General features: G+C 42.4%; 1 protein-coding gene across 1 annotated transcript in view; it reads right to left on the bottom strand.

Moving 5' to 3' along the window:
• Window positions 1–253: 253 nt before the first annotated feature.
• The window catches only part of LOC310680970 (uncharacterized protein), a 133548-nt gene continuing 112167 nt past the window's right edge, over window positions 254–21634 (bottom strand). The window contains exon 3 of the transcript XR_014513024.1: window positions 254–321. The gene's annotated coding sequence lies outside the window, so the exon portion shown is untranslated. The remainder of the gene's footprint in view (window positions 322–21634) is intronic.

The raw sequence follows: 21634 nt of genomic DNA, 5'->3' as shown, positions 1-21634 counted from the left end.
AGCTGCAGGAACAGTAGTGGCTCAGGCAGGCAAGTGGGTGAGACCAGGGAGGTGGGCATGCACAAAAGTGGGCACCCACACCTTTACTACCACAGAGAGAAGGAGAGAGGGAGGGAGGGGAGGGAAGAGAGAAGTGGGGAACCAGTAGGCAGCAGAGCTGAATACCCATCCAGGATGTTGCCTCAGGAATACAGCATTTGAAGGCTTTACTAGAGTCTTTACTGTATGAAAGTTGAATTCTGAATGTACTTCTATTCCATCCATGAGCCAAGATGTGTGTTTTGAACTTCAGATGGTGTAAAATGAAAGGCTTGGCTTCCCCTGGGAAGTAGATAGCAAACAGTGTTCAAACAAATTTCCAGCTTTCAGCCATACCTGTTGTCCATTCATACCTCTGGGCATCCCCCTCCGGTATCCACCCAGGTCTGTCTGAAGTTTGAAAGGTATGTTGTTGGCACAAAGCAACAACAACAACAAAAGTTTTCACCAAGGGTAGCTAACTACTGTAATTGCTAGGTCTGAAAAAAGCAAAGCTGGCACTCACTACAACGGTAAACAATAATATTGCTGTGATTGTGAACCGTAAGCTGTCAAGCAGAGCAAATAAAAGTTAGGTACACTTTTCACTTCCTTTCAAAATAACTAAGGATATCACCTCCCCACCCCAACCCCCCAAAATAGTTTTCAATAGGTCATTTAGGCTGCAAACAGATACATTTTCCGAATGTTTTACCCCCTACTGCTTTGGGGGATTTAGCCACAGTCTTCCTCCAACAGCTGCATAACCAGGCAAACAGAATGAGAGAGAATGGGAGAGTGGGAAAGTGTGTGTGTGTGTTGCTTTGGTTGTTGTAGTTTGGAGAGATGAGTACATGGAACAGGGCCTATTTGCTTACTTGCAAAAAATTTACATGGCAGTCGATGTTAGTTCTAGTTCTGGAAAGGTGAAACTGCAATCTCTTCATTGGAAATATTTTCGAAAATAACCAAATAAGAAAACTTTTTAAAATAGTGGGTCATTGGTATGCAGGAAACCAAACAAACTTGGCTTGTTTCCATCTCTTATCTTTTTAAGAACCACAAACCATGTGCACATGTGTTCATCCTTCACTTTACTTTACAAAACACCCTTTAAAAAAGTTTCAAAGCTTTAAAAAAGCGAAAGTAAGTTTGTTGCTTGGTTCTACTGATGTCATAGTTTAGCTATCCAATAGATGCATTCTTCAGCCATGTCATCTCCCCTTCTCTCCCCCTTCCCCAGTCATTTCCTTGAAGGGAGGAGGGAGATATGTAGCTCAGTGGTGGAGCATTTGGCTTGCAAGCAGTGGGCTCCAGGTTCAATCCTCACCATCTCCAGATAAGGCTGGGAATATTCCCTTTCTGAAACCCTGGAGAGCTGCTACCTGTCAGTGTAGACAATACTGATCAGGATGGTCCAGTGGGTCTGAATCACAGCTTGCTATGTTCCCTCTGAAAAGGAGAACTGGCTTTGCTCAGACAATGAGAATATGCAAAATTTGTTTAGTCTGCAGGATAGGAAAAAAAAAAAAAGTTTATTGGTTGCGGATAGAAAATGGCATTAATCAAGGTGTCCCTGGGTTCTAACTGAGCAGAAGTATTATTGCATAAAGATACAATGCAAAAGCACAAAATACACGATAAAAACAAGACCAATACACGATAAAAACAAGATCAACAACAACAACCCCACAAACCAACAAGCCCCTCCCCCCAGGTGGAAAGTTTCATGCAACTTCTGGGAATAATCTAAGAGGCGGATGTTCTGGGAAAGACTTGACCTGTGCCACAAATTCACGGAGACTTCTGTTATGACAAAGTAGGTGTTGTTGTCACCCATACCAAGAAGAGTGGAAAAGATGGGCACAGTATATGGCATCTCATGGCCCTGGACTATGCTGTGCTTGTATTGCAATTCCCAGGGCTTCCAATGCATGGATGAAACATGGAATGAATCTGCTCTGCCAAGACTCCACGGTAGATTATGGAACCTGGAATGGATTTCACAACCCACTTTGAGCTTCATTACTTCATAAAATCACTAGATTTGCTATTATGAAGCCAATAGTACTTCACAGTGTTGCAAAACACCTTTACAAACCTTTCTTTCTTTCTTTCTTTCTTTCTTTCTTTCTTTCTTTCTTTCTAGTTAGAACTTCCTTGTGACCCAGAAAATTTTATTTTCTTATCATACCTAGGGTTGCTGTCCATATCTAGGGGTTTTTTGGGGGGCAAAATTGTTGACCCCAGATGCATCTGCAACCCACATCTCCACAGCAGTAGGTGCCCTGACTTATTGACCACGTTCAGTCAAGGACCTTCGCATGATTACTTTTCTCTGTTCATAGAAAGATCTTCACAAAATATGTTGCTGAGGTTGCCCTCAGGAATCTTTGTAACTAGCCAGCCCCAGCAACTCAAAACCTAGGCCAGACCATGGTTAAGAAACAAACAACATATATTTACAGGGTTTTGGGTGGAATAGAATAACTGATCATTTTTTCATCAGTTTGCCACCAGACATGGGATTAAACTAAGAAAAACCTGACTCTGGTTGGCACATTGAACCAAAATAAAGAAACAATAAGTTCCCCAGATTTCCTTGCCCAGAAGTATCATCAGCAGCATTTTTTTAATATTAAAAAAATCATTTTCAAGAAGATTTTACACTTGTACATTATGTAACAAAGAGCAGCAATTCTCTTTTCTTCAGTGCATGTTGATGTAGCAACCTCACACTCAAACTGCAGTCTTGAGCTTATTGCATACACACTATACCTTTGAAACACATGCAAAACACATATTCACGCTCAAAGAATTCTGAGCATTCTGTAGATTAATCCCCAGCAATTCTAAACAAAGAAGGGAGCCTTTATGAATCTTAAAGGCTAGTTCCTATCTTGGCTTATTAGAGTGGTAGCCAACATGGTACTGTCCAGATGTTGTGGACTACAACTTCCATGAGCTCCAACCAGCCTGGTCAATGGGTAGGGATGATAGGATTTGGAGACAACACATATAAAGGGAAGGGAAGGGACCCCTGGACAGTTAAGTCCAGTTGAATTTGACCATGGGGTGTGGGGCTCATCTCCACTTTCAGGCCAAGAGACCCAGTGTTTGTCTGCAGACAGATTTTCCGGATCATATGGCCGGCATGACTAAACTGCTTCTTGTGCAATGGGACACCGTGACAGAAGCTGGAGCGCACAGAAATGCCTTTTACCTTCCCACCACAGTGGTACCTATTTATCTACTCATGCTGGCATGCTTTCAAACTGCTAGGTTGGCAGGAGCTGGGAGAAAGCAACGGGAGCTTACCTAGTCACACGGATTTGAACTACCAACCTACAGAGGGCATCATGTTGACTACCTCTGGCTTATCAAGCTATGATTTTCCAAATTATGCATTTGCCAAATAAGCATTACATATTACTAGAAGCATTTTATATTCTGAGTCTAGATTCACTTTTGCCTTAAATGCACAAATTGTGGTGAAGTGGCAGTCAGAAGACCAGGTCCTTCAGATTTTTAAAGAACAAGTGGGTGCCTAGTCTACTCCAAAGGCCCGGCCTGCCATTTAGTCACAGATTGATGTGTTCCTACTGAAGATGCATAAAGAAGGTTCTGGGAGAGACCTGGGTTAAGCAAAAATCCTTAACATTCCTCTGTCATCTCTCTCTTTCTCCCTGGCCGTAAATAATAAAAGCAGCCCACATTTCAAACACCCTTGAGTGTCATGCCTCTCCTCTTTTCTTTTGTTTTTTCTAGAGGTGTGGCGATTCCTTTTTCTCCCCACCCTCTGTCAGCAATTCCCTTCCACACCCCAGAAAGAAAGAAAGAATCCCTGCCCAGAATGCCGTCCCTCCTGGTGGAGTGAGCTCACTGTGAATTTTCCATTCAGCACAGCACTTCTTGACTGTTTACCAAGACTCTCCTTCCAAAGGGTTATTTTAAGCTCCTCATTCATTTCTTCTTTAACCTATTCTTAGTCCCATTTCCTTCAGAAACCATTCAAATTGAGGTTTATGCCTGGTTATGGCACAGAAACTGCTCTGGTGGCCCTGTAAGATGACCTCTGTCAAGAGAGAGAGAAGGGAAACATGTCCTTGTTAATTCTTCTTGACCTCTCAGCGGATTTTGATACCATCGACCATGGTATCCTTCTGGAGCGACTGTCCAAACTAGGGGTGGGTGGCACTGCTTTACGGTGGCTCCAGTCGTACTTGGATGGCCGTTCCCAGAAGATGTTGTTTGGAGAATGCTTTTCAGCCCTGTGGAACCTTCACTGTGGGGTTCCACAGGGCTCAATCCTATCCGCTATGTTGTTTAACATCTACATGAAACCGCTGGGTGGGGTTATCCGGAGGTTTGGAGTATATTACCAGCAGTATACTGATGAAACTCAGGTCTATTTCTCCTTTACATCTGCTGGGGAGACAGTGGAAGTGTCTTGCCTCGGTAATGGACTGGATGAGAGACAACAAACTGAAACTCAATCCAGATAATACTGAGGCACTGTTAGTGGGTGGTTCCCTAGATTGGATGGGAGGGAGATCACCTACTCTTCATGGGGTTACACTTGGGGGGGGGGGGTGTTATGGGGTTGTTGCTTTTATTTTGATTATGTATTTTGTGGTTTTATATTTTGATTTTATTCTGTGAACTGCCCTGAGACCTCCGGGTATAGGGTGGTATATAAATTCTAATAATAATAATAATAGATACATGGTCTTGCAGAAGCCAAATATCTAGATGTTTAGCATTTAGGGAACAGAAGGTATTAGCAGTGCTTTTCTTCTAGAAAGAGAGGTGCTGGTACTCACCATGAAGTTATTACAGTAAGTGCCACATTTTTAACCAGTGCTTTTCTTCTAGGGAAAAAAGGTGCCAGTACTGCGTACCCTTGAGTACCCCCAGGGGGGGAAAGCACTGGGTCTTAGAAAAATTGCAAAGTGAGAAATACTGGGAATGATTCAGCCACCTTTGCTAGGAGGGTGGTCACTGTATGCTCTACTCATGATTTCTACCTGACTTGACTCCTTCTCCTGGGACAGGGTAGCATGAATGGCACTCAGGTAGGCTAGGCTGTTCCCTTTGGACAGCACAGGGCTCCTCTAGCTATTGAAGAACAAGGATGGGATTTGAAGAAACTTTGAGATCCAATAACGATTTAGGTCTTGTGCTCTAGGAAAGAGGCGGCTCCCACCAATGCTGAACTTCTCTTCCTGGAGAGCACAACTCTGTCTGCAATTTTTTATAGAACACCCCAAAGACAAAGAATAAAAATGAGACATTTATATTCCATCAAGTGTCTGTTTCTTTAAATATAGCTTTTACATAATGTATGCAATACCAAAATCATTCAAGTGCAATACAGGATGTCTCAAAGTTCCTTCTCTTCCTAGATAGCACACAAGGAGACTCCCTCAAGAACTTGCTGGTTGGTGGCCAGTGACAGCATGGATTTTTCCTTCGCTGACCAACTTGCAAAAGGAAGACTCCACTGGCAACATTTCCACATTTCATCCTGTGCAATTGCAAGCAGAACCACACATGTCTAAAGGACCACCTGCCCCATATGAATGTAGGATGCTAAGGCTAGCTAAGGACCTTCTCTGGTCACCCCCTTCTTCAGATACCATGCAGAAGACAACTGGAGGATAGGCTTCTCAGTCGGCAAACAGAATACTCTCCATGGACACAGTTTAGAGCTGGCCCTCTCATTAAGCAAAATGAGGCAACCACCTCAGGGAGCATATGCCAGGGGACGGTGATGGAAGCTCCCAACCATTCTCTTCTGTTGGAGGTCAGAGGTGTGTGTGCCATGTCTTGCACCACCTAAACTATCTGGCTTTCCTCAGGTGCAGAGGAGGATGCTAGTCCAAAGCCAATATTGAAGGAAGATACAATTGCCAAGCCAGCTGACCTCTCTATATGGAACAGGGGTAGAGAGGGGATGCCATCTTCACTTCACCTAAAGCAATATAATGTCCTGGACCAGTCCTGAGAATTGTATATCGTGTCAGTCACAAACCTTTTCATTTCCCCAAACATTTCAAAATATTTATTAGACTTAGTGTAGAAATCATTATATGATTTTATGGTGCTGCTGTTTTAATAACATTCATCATGTTTTGGTCTGTTGTCATCTTAAATTCAAGTGGCAAGCCAATTAAGAAGCAGAGAAATGGAAAGGGAATACTCTCCCCAGGGAAATGTGCCTGGCACCATCACCACCAGTTTTTAGGTGCCAGGTGAAGACAGTTTTGTTTCCCCAGGTGGATAAGTTAGGCTCTACAGTAGGACTTGCTCTTCTTATTGCACTGTTGGGTGAGCATTTTTGGAATTTTATATTCTGTGTTGTCTATAATTAATTGCCTTGCTGTTAAGTAGCTTTGAGATTTCTTTTTAAACAAATGCAGGTGGTGGTTATGATGATGATGATGGCAGAGAAAGAGTTAGATCCCAATTCATGCACTTTTCAGGCAACAATCCAACATGCATGTAAGGCAGTCACTCCACATAAAAGGCTTGCCGCTTTAGGTGCAAGTCTGATTTACGCAATTCTTTCCCCTCAAAAGAAACAAGGTGGAGATAGCTGACAAAACAGGGTTATGGGGGTGGAGGGCTTCTGCATGAGTCACCTGTGTTATGTTAAATGCATGGAGAATGGGGTATAGGTCCGCTTCCTCACCCCAGAATTTGCATCATCGCCAAGAAAGAAAATAACAGGCCCCAGAGATGGGCAAGGGAAGAAGGAAGATGTGGGCGAGGTAGACCTGCCAAGGCTAGTGGGCCCCACCATGCTTAGCCTTGATTCCTCCAAGCCTACTTGCCTTTTTATTTACAGCCCGTCCAGGGGGTGTCTCCCATTGCCTGCTTTCTCCTTTAGTCTCAGTGTTGACCTTGTAGATCTCAGAAGGGAGAAGGGCAGCAGCAGCAACAGCAAAAAGAATTAGTTGACTCTGCTTGTCACTGGCTCCTTGTGTCCCTCCCCGCCCCCATTTTTGTCCTAGTAGTCCCAGTGGGTTTAGAAATGTATGCTAAGACTCATTTCCAGCAGGAATCCAAGGCAGCTAACAAATCAAGAAAAACGAAAAAAGGTCATAAAAACCACCGTATAAACATCATAATGTACTCTAGCAAGCACACACATGTACACAAAACCAAAGGCTGCCCAGGACACAGCCTCAACTCCGGATCTGAGAATCTACTTTCAAAGATGAGAGGAGGAAAACACACACTTCTGCCCAAGGCAACTTATAAACCTCTTGAATGACACATGAGCCCAACAAACGGCACCATGTTGCCCACTCTGTGCCTCCCGTTTTCCTGGGCTGACACAACAACGGCAACACTTTTCAGGAAATAAAAAACATGCCTACACCCAAAGCTTCAGCAGCAAACTCTGCTTTTCAGAACACACTGTACTCTATTCAGTGTGACCACAACAGGAACCGGAGCCAACGATCTGAGCTGGAACTGTGGCATGTGGGATGCCAATTTGGGCTGCACATGTCTGGGGAATGCACATGTATGCATAATATTTCTGGATCAAGCAGTCTTTCCAGCCAGGATCATAATAAGACCTTGGATGGTGTTTGATTCAAGCAGAAAACTACAAGGCAATAAATATAGGTTTTGTGTAACTAATGGGATTAGACTCTGCCTGGTTTCCCTAGGTCCCAGATTTTTCCTAAGCAGAATCTCAACACAACACGGCTTCAATCTCCTGAAAGCACAGTGTTGCAGAAATGCATAAAAATCAGGGATGTACTGAAAAGATCCTCTAGTCCTAGCCTTTGTATACCAACATAGCCCAAGGAGGTTAACCAATTTAACCTATTACAGTGGGACCTCGTTCTGGAGGTCCGTTCTTAACCTGAAACTCTTCTTAACCTGAGGTACCACTTTAGCTAATGGGGCCTTCCTCTGCCGCTGCGCCGCTGCCACACGATTTCTGTTCTCATCCTGAAGCAAAGTTCTTAACCCAAGGTACTATTTCTGGGTTAGCACAGTCTGTAACCTGAAGCGTCTGTAACCTGAAGTGTCTGAAACCCGAGGTACCACTGTAATATACAAAATGTAATAGGCAACAAAGCAAAGAGTGACTGGTAAAGCAGAACTGGTGTGGTCACTGCTGAACTGAGATCTGAATTCAAATTGCCCTTCAGAACCCTCAGTTGCCGTTTCTCAGGTGGTTCACAAAAAACAAAGTAGCAATCAAAATTAAATAGAAGCGATTTCAATTATGACTAGCAATTCATTCCAGTAAATGAAAGCAATTTAAAATTACAGATGATCTATGTAACAGCCATCAGTCCAATAATAATAACAATTGTGGGAGACAAAGATGAATCTCCAAAAAAAGTTACAATGAGACTATTTATTTATTTAAAGCAAGGATGCTGAACCAAGGGTCCATGGTGCCTGCCAAACTGTTCTTGATGGCCTGCCAACCTACAGTCACAATTAATCAACAGTGGTGTTGAAATCAGTGGCAGTGGAAAAATTGGCATCTGTTCCCCCTTGTGCACTGTGTCCCTGCATGCAGGTCAGAGTAGTCAAAATGGGAAGGAGCACTCTCATCTGCCCTGTTGTTTCCTGGACCATCAACTTTGGAGCTGATTGGAACACTCCTTCCTTCCTCTGGAGCCCTCTGACTTATTCACAATCAGCACCCAAGGGGGAACAGAAGACTCTGTGAAGAGGGTGAGGGAGTAGGGCAGTGAGAATCTATCAAAAGGGAGGAGACAAAAAGGTGAGTTGTCCCCCTTCCTGTCCAGGTACAGCAGTGGGGAGGGAGGAGTTGTCAAGTATCTCTGTGTGTGTTGCTGTGTGTGTGTGTGTGTGTGTGTGTGTGTGTGTGTTTGCCCAACACTGACATGCGGTCCTTAGAGGGTTGGCCAACAGTGAATCCAGACCTTGGGCCAAATAGGTTCTCCATCCTTGATTTCAATGTTCATTTAGTCCACCTTTTAGCCAGAGACTTACTAGGTGATGCACAAAACACGAAACTGTTCAAAACAGATTGGATGGACATCAGATAGGAGATAACAGTAAGACACAAATACAGCAGCAGCAAAAACAGCAATGCAGCGATCAAATGACAATCAAGAAGACTAGAGGCAGAAGAGCACAATTCAAAAACAACAAAACTAACAGCAGCAAAAAAAGAAACGAAAGAAATGAAATTAAAAGCTCAGAAGAAAATAATGCTTTTACCTGGCACCAAAATAATAGTAGTGTCAGTGCCAGATACTGGTAATTATACTTTGGGAGAGCTTTCTTCCAGGGCATCACCACTAAACAGTACACTACCTTCTTCACTTCTGGAAATGACACTAGAGAAGGTCCTCTGGTCTTAATGGAGGGACAAGCCATATGAGGACAGTTGTTCCCCAGAGAAATTGTGGTGGACAGTTCCAAGTTGTCTCAGAGAACTTGATTCATGCCATGTAGAGACTAAGCTACAGACATTTGCTCACAATGATCCAACTAATCATAGTCAACCAAACAGAGGTTTTGAACATTGGAATATTAGCCCAGTCAACATTTAACGAAGGAAAAGATCACTGGGGCCAGGTTTTTATGTTTCAAGGTGCACAACGTATTTGCACTGCTGACTTTCATACCGGTTTCCTATTCCGTCCTTGCTCCATATTAGTTATTCCTATGCGCACAAAGGAAACACAAGCTCCAGGCCAAATGAATCAAATTGGAGTCCAAGGGAGGGCTCTGCTGTTCATTCCAAAATCCAAGTGGCCTGAAAAGGAAAGAAAAGTCAATTGCCAAGCTTGGCGGTATAAACCAAAACACATCTCTAGCCACTGGAATTGATTATATGCGCATGAAAAGCAGTGATATGTAACATTCTCCTAACCATCAGGAACTGATGCCGCAGTGCGTACACACTGATTTGGCATCTGCTTGACCTGTTCTGATTGAGAGGGAGGAAGAGAAATGCCAATAGGCATTTCAATATAAAAATATTTGACCCAAAATTTGGGGAAAAGTTTAGCAATGTATACAAAAGAGCGAATATTTTTACACAATAGCCAGATTCTATGCATGCTTTCAAATATGAAAACCCAACTAGCTCCACAAGACTTACTCCCAAGTAAGTGCTTACAGGACTGCAGCCATGGAAAGTTCCACAAGAGATGTGTGTTAGGGAGTGATACACATGAGTCTGTTATGGTTTCACTGACAAGCATGAAATATTGTTGAATCTCAGCCCCAGACCTTAGTGTTCTCCTGCAACTTGAGAAGCATGCAAGGTGCACCTCTGCCTTACAACATTTTACAGGGCAAGCAAGGAGCACCTGCCATCCCAGAGATACTGTGGGGTAAAACAAATTCAGGTAACTCTTAGGCAAAGTGTGTGGCATTTGACAGAGCAATAATAAAGGGGGGGAAAGGTGGGGACAAATATATCCAGTCTGGCCCGAGAGAAAATTCCTGCTTCAGACTGGGGAGTGGTTAAATAATCCTGAAAATGAAACCAACACCCACTTCTTAAGCATAAAATAAAAATAGCTTCTAAGCAGCCTGGAACCAGTTTCTTTCAGCCAATAGACCACCACAATTTGTAGCAGACAGTGAGATGGAGGAATTCTTAAAAGTTGTGGTGGATTTTTCTTCATCCATTGCTTTTGAGGATGTGCACATCAGACAGCCAGTTCTGCTTTCAACTCAAAATTAGAAGTTAAATTGTACAGAACTGTAAAATAAAAATATTTTAAGGTGATGTCCATTTACTTCCATTTTTACCTTGGCCACTACTCTCATAACCCGACAGAATTCCAGCACACTGGGTGTGAATTTTTCTTTGCAAATATTGCAGATAGTATGCCTGACATTTGGAGGGGGGTGGGGGGAGGGAGTCCACTAACAAACACGTATAGCACAAAAAACCACAATGGCTTCATACTGGTTTCTGAAAGATCTTCCTTACTTCCTGTGACCGCTTTTGCTAGTTTTGATGAAGTCCCACTTGTCATCCCAGTTCTTGCTTTCCACCTCCTGATGGCATTGACCATCTGTTCCAACCATTTCCAAGATACAGACTCGTTGCCCACAGCATATTTATTCACTATCAATCAAGTATAGATGTAATTATTACAAACTGTTCTTTCAACAATCATGACTTTTTGTTTTCTCTTGACTCATGCCTCATTTCCCTTTGGAGTTCTTCTATTTGACATTAGCAGTCTTACAGTTTTTCTTCACAGCATCATCTCTACACCCAGCAAACCTACAAAGTCAAGATCTTGATTTTCTTAATCATCCAAAGGTGGGAAAATGACAGCCCACCAAGCTATATTCCAGCTTGTGGGAGCTTTACAGCACCTGGCTCCTAATTCACCTAGTTTGCTCCTGGCCATCTTTTCAGTGGATAAAGGACCCATGTTGTTTCCTCTTCAGCTTCATTCCCATCACCTTTTAAAGCTAGCCCAGGAAGTCTTCTAAGACACCTAGTGTTTGCACCAGGCCGACACTATCATTGCTGTCTCTGCAACAGAAGTAGATGCTGCCAATACAGAATCAATCACAGCCAGGTGACTGCCCCTTGGTATGCTCTGGAAGTCAATCCAGGCTGGAAACCACCCCAGCCAGCTGGTATATGGTTTTTTCCCAGTGCAGAGGTTGGGCCCTTTGCCATACAATTTGCATATCAGATGTAGCCTTCAGGCTGAGAACTTGGCCTGTTCTTCAATTAGTACGCTTTCGCAATGCAGAAAGAAACATTTCCATAGATTGTGCAGTGAAAAATTAACGATTGCCCATAACTTGAAGTCAACGTGCACCAAGCGTTAATGATTGGCACTTCGTTAACACAGCTGATTAACAAAACACTTTATACTGCAAGTGTCTTCAGCTACAGCGGAATACCTTCCTTTTTGTACAGTCTTTTTTTATGGCTACGTAGTATTTCAAACATAACCTTTCACGTAACCCACCATACATAGTAAACTCTTGTACTCTGGATATAAAATGAGCTGCCCAAGTAGACTCATTTTAAAAAGTGATTTCTCCACAGTACCTATGACAATTATCACCACCAGTGATTCAGCCAGGTCAGTGAGATCCAGAAGAAGGCTCAGTGCAAACACAGCTCTTCAGAGAAAATGGAAACCAGTCATTGACTTAGCCTGTGTTCCCAAGTCTCAAGACCCACTAGCTTTTGTGTCTTAACTGGATTCATCTTCGTTTGGTGTATGCCTTCCAAGATTGGGAAATTTTGCCACTCTAGATGCATGTTATAGAATTCAGCACAATGGGGTTCTTAATGACACGCTTTTGGTCTAAGTTGGAAACGTGAAACAAATTTTAAGTAAGCAAATTTTAGCATAGATCTATTCCAAAAACCAGTTTTCCATGGCATAAGTTAGACCTCAGCCAGTGGCAGGACTGATGGACTTAATCAAAATTTGGCACTGAAATGTGTTGCTGACTTGGATTTATTTTGAGTGGTAGGAAAGCAGCCCAAGTTCAAAGAGCAGTATTGTTATTAAGAGAGGTGCACTCTTATATATGCCTTTGCTTTGCTTCTAAAGTCAAATGAGCAAAGAGAGAGTAGATGAAAATATGTCATCTGAAAACGGGTCCCTGAAATGATTGGGACCACAAGGAAAACATTAATTATGATACATTTTTTCGGCACTCATCTATCACAAATTTGGACTTACCCTCATAATGGCTTATAAAGGTAAAGGGACCCCTGACCATTAGGTCCAGTCATGGCCAACTCTGGGGTTGCGGCACTCATCTTGCTTTATTGGCCAAGGGAGCCGGCGTACAGCTTCCGGGTCATGTGGCCAGCATGACTTCTGGCGAACCAGAGCAGCACACGGAAATGCCGTTTACCTTCCCACTGGAGTGGTACCTATTAATCTACTTGCACTTTGACGTGCTTTCAAACTGCTAGGTTGTAAGGAGCAGGGACCGAGCAATGGGAGCTCACCCCGTCGTGGGGATTCAAACCGCCGACCTTCTGATCGGCAAGTCCTAGGCTCTGTGGTTTAACCCACAGTGCCACCCGCGTCCCATATAATGGCTTATACTGACATACAAAGAAGGACTGGGGATGATATTACAATTCAGAACTCTTCCTCTTAATTATCAGTGTTTTTCTCTCTCTCTTCTCTATATGTACATTTGCTGTTGCTCGTGATTCCAGCCAAAAAGTCAGAAAACCACATGGGAATCTAAGTGACTATAGCAGCAATCCTATACCCACTTAGTCTGGACCAAGCCCCATTGAATTCAGTGGGACTTGATGCTGAGTTGACATGTATTGGATTGCACTGAAAATATCTCTTTTGGTAATCACTAGTGTGCCTCAAGCCAAATGTAATTTAGATGAAAACTGTTATGGGGAATGTACTTTGCCTGCCTAAACAGAAATATTATAGCAACCACTTAAAAGATAATTGATAAATGCATAAAAATTATTATCATTCAAACTGCAAAATCAGTTAGCAAAATCCAATGAAAGCTTAAACATTTTATTGCGTTAATGATATAAATGCATCAATTTACAGCAAACGACAACCAAGAATTTGGCAGCCTTCCACAGTATTTACTTAAAGGTGATAATGCATTTTAAAAAAGCACTTGAAGCAGAATTTGTATTAAACATCCGTGAACTTGCATAGATTTATTATCAAATGCTTTTAGACTGTCTGTACCCTGCAGCATTTTTTTTTATTTCTAGAAATTAAGGACAAATAATATATCATTTGGAGACCTCAAGTAGCATGACAATCTCTCTTTCTGCTCTCCCTCCCACTCTTTCTCAATCATGCTATTTTCTGTTGGGGCGGTAGTGGCAAAATTCACTTATGCAACACCCACAGATTGGCACGCACTTTGGCAAGTGTAAACTCTACTGGCATTGCAAATGTGTGCCATTGCTTAATGCCTTCACCTTGGCCATTTCACTTCCATTTCAGGAGCCTTCTTTAGGAACCTCTTGTGGCCATATACCCCTTACCACAATCATCTTCCCTTCAGCTGCTGCCACTTCTGTTATGTCTCTTCTCTCCACATTTGGCCTTATCATTATGAAAGGCTGAGACCATGGCAACAAACATGTGTATGCAGTTTCTGAACCTGATTTTTTAAGTGGTTGGGTCAGGTCTCCTTCTTCTATAACTGAAACCCAAGCGCCAACCTTATTTTTTTCTTCCATCAGTGAACCTTTTATCCACATCAAGTGCTTGGAGGCACATTCATCCATTGGTTGGTATCAAATTGTGTTTGCATGCTTGCACAATGGATTTCCATTCCCACAAATGGGGTTTCCCCTTCCTCTCCTCACCCAGCCACCACAGCCCTGAAGTCTATAGCAATCCCACATGGCTGAAAGTTCTGTGAAACCAAGCAATGTGTCTATATGTGATAGTAGACTGTAGTCCAAATCATTCTTAGACAACTCGTACTCTAGCTGTGTCGTGTGCACAAGGCAAGAAGTGAAAGAACGCAAGCATGTGAGTCCCACCTCTAGGTGCGTGCATAGCAAACTTGTATGACCAGCACATGGAGGCATGCATGTGGAAAACAAAAATCAACAAACCAATTAAAGAAACATAGCATAGAAAGAGTGAAGGGGGGGTTTAAAAGCATATGGTGACCAGCCAAAAACTCAGAAAAAAGCAAGACAACTTGGCAACTCTGAATAACAGCCCTGGCTTCAGCCACAACACTGGGCTTTCACCCTAGCTCTTCATTCAAGATAAACCTTCGGTAGGGCCATTTTTCAGCACAGACTGGCACCACTAGACTATTGGGAGGGCCTTGATATTGTATATATCCCAGCAACTCGGGACCTACTCTTGAGAGTCCCACCCTGTTAGTTTGTTTTTGTTGCACTAGCTCAGACCTGATGTTTTCTGTCTTCTGCCAGCTCGCTGATGAGCCAACAAGCCTCAAGGCTTTGGTACGAGGCCACCAGATTCCTAATCACCACTATCGTTCTGCTCAGATGATCACTTTGGTAGTCTGAAGACATTGTAGTGCTGATCAAGAAGGTAGCCAGATGCCTATTAAGTGGTTATTATGTTAAACTCATAATTAATAAACCTGTGTGACAGATGCACAGATCTGTAAATAAAGCTAAAAACATTGCTGTGAAGTCGGTTGTCTTGATTGCTTTGAATGGGCAACTTGAGTGGGCAGGGGTTTGAAAAAAGAACCTTAGTGTTCCCCAGTGTTCCCTTCCAGAGTGCCTCAAATCACCCTTTGGCTTTTGGAAAGTGACACTCGCCAGCTATAAGGAGGGCAGAGAGAAGAGTGGAGCTAGTTTTGCAATCGGAATTTAGGGAGAGGCAGGCGGAGAACTGAAAGCTTGGCTAAAGCTAGCCAACACTGGAGTGGTACAAAACACTGCCCCATACAGAAATTTTATATTATTATTTTTTATGGTGGCAGGTAGTGCAATAAGTCATAGACCAAACTGGAAGACTCTGACAGACACTGGAATCAGTAGTATTGTATGGAGTATAGCTCTTGCATGAAAACTAGCCAATCAGGTAAGACTGGCAAATGGACAAACTAGCACTGACAACTGCAATGCTTTATAGTATACAGAATTAAAAACAGCAGATAATTGTAGTCACCAGGCACTCATGGCAAGCTATGGACAGACATTTTGGAACAAGGATAAGTAGGCAATACTATAAGAGACTACAATACTTCCCCCCCCCCCAATGTAAAATGCAGTGAAACATGCAAGGAAAGTCTTTGTATCAAGCTATTAATGTTTCATGATTTGTAAATGTTTTTTTTAAAAAATCCTTTAAAAACCAAGGTTCATGCAGAATGTCCTCTGTTTTTAGGAGCCTGCTTGTATTATAAGGACAATACAAGTCTCCAGTGCTTTCTTATCTGAAGAAAGCATAATCCTTCAGTACTGTACATCCATATATGCTGCAATATATTTGAACTGGGCAACTTGAACAGATAGGCCAACATGTATCAAAACCAAATTTATCACCTGTATCACCCTTGGTCTATTTTAATATTCATTATTTCTTAGTAGTGACATAGTTTCTTCTGATGAATGGACTAGTATTATCTAAACATAAAAACCTGCATTTCAGCTTTCAGTTGCATTTTGGGATGAACATATTTGCAATAGTGTTTGTAAGACATTAATATTTAGGTCAGATTCTAGGCTGAGAAAAATTGCATTTCCATCATGTTTGTCTCAAGTAATTTCCAAATATGATCAAATGCCAGCCAACCTTTTAAGCAGAAGTGTGAATGTTCAGCTGTGTTCCCTCACCTGCATAACACAAGGTTAATTGCCATAATGGGCAGGTGGAAAGCAAACCATATTAATGGATAGCTGCCTGCTCTGAAGTCTCATGATCCCCACTGGCATCATATTACCAAGCAGGGTTTGTAGCTAAATTGTGCCCTCCCTAGTGATTTCACAATTAAAATGTACATGGTGTACTCTGGATCATGTTAATGAAATCATTGTCTGGGGAGGGACCAAATTTCTTTATGTCAAAGTACCAATTTGACTGTATGCCATTTATATAATAATTTCTCAGAGCTTCAGCCGGTCATCGTATTTCCCAAAATGGAGCTCAGCCAGTGCTGGTTTTATTGCAAGCAGTAGCTACATGTTCATATGGCAGTAAATTGGTGGACAACAGAGGAAAGAGGATAGAATGGCAAACATACAGAGATACATAATTGGCATCTTCATACTTGGCTGTTGAACACATGGCAAACGATACCAGTCAGAGGGCTCATTGGCCTAATCTAGGTTGAATTTTGATCCTGAGACTGTAACCATTATTTGATTATTTAATTTCTATACCGCTTAATATATTAAAAAATATCTAAGCCGTACACAAAAAACGGAGGCAACAACAGACAAAAACAAAATATTACAAAAATTCATAGTTACATATAAAAATGTAACATTAATGCATATATATTAATCAATATCATAGATATGCATTAATGTTACATTTTTATATGTAACTATGAATTTTTGTAATATTTTGTTTGAATCAATATCAAGGACCCGGGTGGTGCTGTGGGTTAAACCACAGAGCCTAGGGCTTGCCGATCAGAAGGTCAGCGGTTCGAATCCTTGTGACGGGGTGAGCTCCTGTTGCTCGGTCCCTGCTCTTGCCAACCTAGCAGTTCGAAAGCATGTCAAAGTGCAAGTAGATAAATAGGTACCGCTCCGGCGGGAAGGTAAATGGCATTTCCGTGCGCTGCTCTGGTTCGCCAGAAGCGGCTTAGTCATGCTGGCCACATGACCCAGAAGCTGTACGCCAGCTCCCTCGGCCAATAAAGCGAGATGAGCGCCGCAACCCCAGAGTCGGTCACGACTGGACCTAACAGTCAGGGGTCCCTTTACCCTTTACCTTTATGAATCAATATCAATTTGTTTTCCTTCTGACACAAATAGATTTTGCTCACATGGCCTATTGAATTCAGTGGGACTTGCTCCAAGGTAAATGAGATGTCAGTCTTAGTCCATCCCATTATCTAGTAGGTGGCAAATAAAGACTTAGGCTAAAAACTGTGCTTCCTATTGCTAGCTGATTACAGTTATTACGTGCTTCAGGGTTAGCCAACATGGTGCCCTTCAGATATTGCTGCACTACAACTACTACGTCTCTGATCATTAGCCACACTGGTTGGGACTGATGGGAGTTGTAGTCCAACAAACTCCTGGAGGCACTATGTTAGCTACCCCTTCTGTAAAGAAGGAGGTCCTGGTATTTACTATATTATTCAAGGTGCACATTGAGGCATTTGGTATGCAAGAGGAACTGGGTCCTTCTTGTGGTAAAAGCCTTGGAAACAGAAGCTCAATGATTAGGGTTGAAACCCCAAGCACACTTCCTAGGAAGTGAGCCCCACTGAACCATGATCACCTACACAGGATAGGGCTGCAAGACTACGAGCAGGAAAACCCCACGTTCAGTTAATGAGCAACTCACTGCCTTTCCTAGCCATTGACCTTTGGGCAGGTCGCTGTTATCTAAGGTTCAAAACCCGCCCCCTCACCTGCTCTGCAAAATGGAGATAGTACTTTAACTGGCTGATCCTAATTAATGACATGATTGCATGACATACTTTGGATACTTAGGAACAGTGCAGCGTAACCTATGACGTCGATCTGCCTACTTCTATTATGTAATAATCATCTAGTGCATGAATACTTGTGAAATATCGAAATACAGACATTTGCATATTTCCTCATGCTCAGGGATATGTTGTCATCATTATCTTACAGATTCAGAAATGAAAAGACAGATGGAAGTGGATGGCCTTGCTCAGTCATACAGGAAATCTGAAGCCAGACTAGAAAGTAAATGAACCCCCTGACCTCTAGTCTTGTTGGTAAGCCTTAAGCGCAAGGCACTCTTGCTTAAGAAGTTACACAGCTCTGGAGATACTGTACACTGACAAGGGTTTCTCAGGCCCAGTGTGCTTTGGAATGAAACCTTCAGGAACTCTCTTGAATAACCATTGTTTGATTTAAGTAATATGAAATTCTCTAGAAAGCAATAAATCAAGGCCAACCACTCCACAAGACGATGCTTGAAAATTTTGCTCTAAGGAGGACAACAGCAAGATGAAAGGCAGACTTTGCCCTCAGCCATAGCCAGAGTGATATAGAGGATAACATTCCTCCTTTCCTGGAGACAACCAAATGGAGCCATGTCAATAGAGAGAGGAAAACCTCTTTTGCTCTCCTCTGTGTAGTGATGCTTGGAAAGTAACATTTACTTTTTTAAAAAAATAATCACTGCTTTCCACTCCTCTCCAGTTCAATAAACCTCCTTATTCCCAATGGATTAGGAGATAACCCATTCCTCATCAACAACACTCTTGGCTATCATCATCAGGCCATTAAATTGTTTGACTGAAATATAAAGGACTAAATGAGCCCTTTTAATTTCTGCACATCGGCTGGTTTTGTTATGAATGAAGCAAATGCCTCACCATTATCAGGTCATTAATCTTATCACAAATATTTTTCTTACAGTTACGTTCAAGGACAAACCTGAATCATTGCGAGCTAAAAATGCGTCAGGAGGAGTAAGCAGCATCCAGACATATCCGAGGCAGGCTGGCAGGATCCCATGTCAAAAAGGTAACAAATTAGCTAGGCTCACAGTTTTTCCATCAGCACCCAGGTAGATTAGTGGGCAATCATAGAATTGAAGAGTTGGAAAGGACTCCGAGGGCCCTTTGCAATGCTTGGACCACCAACCTTCTGGTTAACAGCCAGATGCACTTCCCCTTGCAGTCTTCAGAGTCACATCTCATGATGCTCTGGAAGGTCCCCCCAAACCCCTCAAGGCAGATTTTCAGGGGCCACAATGGGTTGCGGGGTGGGGATGGAGGAGAATAAGCAACAATGGCCTTCCCCTGTTCTGGTGGCCGGAGCATCAGGTGAGTAGAACTCCACCTTGAGGATGATCTCACCAGTGGGAGCAAACCCAGAATCCCAGTCCAGAAGCACTCCTGTAGATCCACTCCACACACACACACACACACACACACGTTTTTTAACATAATATTTTCAACAATTTTTAAACATACTTTTATATCTTACCCACTTTTTTTTTACTTCCATCATCACATCTGAAAATTTCCAATCTTATCACTTAATTTACATTTCTTACTTTCACTATTACATTTAAATATTATAACTAATGTCTCTCTACTTTCTCTTCTTTGCAATATTTCATATATTTCTCCTTACAAAACTTCTTGTAGTCCTACTAGCATAATTTGAGTGATTAAAGTTGCTCTTCAAATAGTTTGTATATTTCTTGCAATCTTCTGTAAATCTCTGGTCCTTCCTGTCATTTTATCCAATTCTGTGTAGTCCATTAATTTTGTCTGCCATTCTTCTTTCGTCGGTGTGTCTTCTTGCTTCCATTTCTGGGCCAACAATATTCTTGCTGCTGTTGTTGCATATAAAAACAATTTAACATCCTGTCTATTAATATCCTCACTTATAATACCAAATAAAAATGCTTCTGGTTTAATAAAAAAAACAACAACCTGTAGATCCACTTCCATATGATGGCCACCCACATGTCCACCCTGATTCATGTATTCACAATGGCTATTTTCCGAGCTGCCATTACATGAGTATTGCTGATGGGCTGAAAACAGAGCAATAGACACCCCCCCACCAGATCCTAAGAGACAACTTTGAAATAAGAAGTTGAGAAAAAGAGCGTAGTTAGGCTTGACATTCCATTTGCCATTCTCAACATCATCAGTGTAGGGCTATAGCTCAGTGGTAGAGCACATGTTTGCCGAGGGTCTCAGGTTCAGTCCCTGACATCTTCAGAGTAAAGGGGTCTGTATGATTTCCTGGAGAGCTGCTTCCAATCAGTGTAGACAGTAGTAAGCTAGATGGGCTAACGGTAGAAGGCAGCTTCTTTTTTAGGTACAAGTCAATTTTAGAAAACAAGAGCCCATGTCAAAAATTTTGGCCAACAGTGGGCATGCATCTCCCACTATTAAAGCAACTGGTTGTAACTCAAAAGATACTTCCCATTTCAAGCCAAGGACTCCTTTGCTGGAAAGCACACCCAGAGCACAACACTGGAAAATCTACTGAAGCATTAGAAATGAGAGAGGGAGGGAGGGCACTTTAGAGCGTCTTTAATCTTCAGGCTTTCTAATGGTTTTCACGCGTTCTGAACAGACTTTCACCAAGAAGCTGGCTTTTGATAATCCTGAGAGAACGTCTTGGACCTTGTGGGTGTGATAAATGAATCTGCGCCTGAAATCTTTTGGCAAGCCTGCCTGCACTTGGAGCTGCAGGGCTGACATGGTGAGATTGTTGCTTACACTTCAGAAGCCAGGTGCAGAAAGGATTCTCTTGGCATCACATCCATGCTGGATTCTTCCCCTGGTATGAAGGAGAGTGAATTGGATTATATTTTTATTGGTAAGTAATACCCAGTAAAAGTGGATTTGAGCTGTGAGATCAGCTGTTTTTGTCAGCTCAGCAGTATCTATATATTCCTTCATCTCCCCACCTTAAAAAATAAATAAATCATGCATTGTTTGTACTGGTTTGTATTTTAGTATCCAACTGTAGATATGGCAATCTTAGTTGAATGAAGAAATCACATTTACGGCGTCAGAAACCAATGCCTGACTTTTGTGTGTCACCTTTCACCACAATTCATTGTGCTAGTGGAAATTTGTGAACATCCAGGAACTGCTTTCTCCTCACCCATTGGCTTACTAGCAGCATAGAGGCAGTCTTAAGACCATCTTGGTTGTGAATCCTGGAAGACCTGCTCCCTGCCATTTCCCACCTGTCCTGGTATGGTGGGGCCCTGACTGCCTCCAGCTACAAAAGCTTAGGCTGAACGGAGTAAAAAAAAACCCAAGAAACATAAGACCTTTCAAACACCACCCACTTCTCATGCAATTGCAACTAGATAGAATGAGGCATATCACAGATTTGCATAAGAATTACGGTGTGCCCCATGCACAGTAATTGCAGTTGTGGAAAATACCAGCACAGTGATTCTTTGCCAACCAAAGGGAATTACAACCCTTTGGGCCATCTGAAGTTTCTGCAGGACACTGTGGG

The sequence above is a fragment of the Podarcis tiliguerta genome, assembly GCF_965153285.1.
Source record: "Podarcis tiliguerta genome assembly, chromosome: 6".
NCBI classification, from domain to species: domain Eukaryota; kingdom Metazoa; phylum Chordata; class Lepidosauria; order Squamata; family Lacertidae; genus Podarcis; species Podarcis tiliguerta.
The sequence above is the reverse complement of the archived record's forward strand: the minus strand, read 5'-3'. Positions and strand labels throughout refer to the sequence as shown.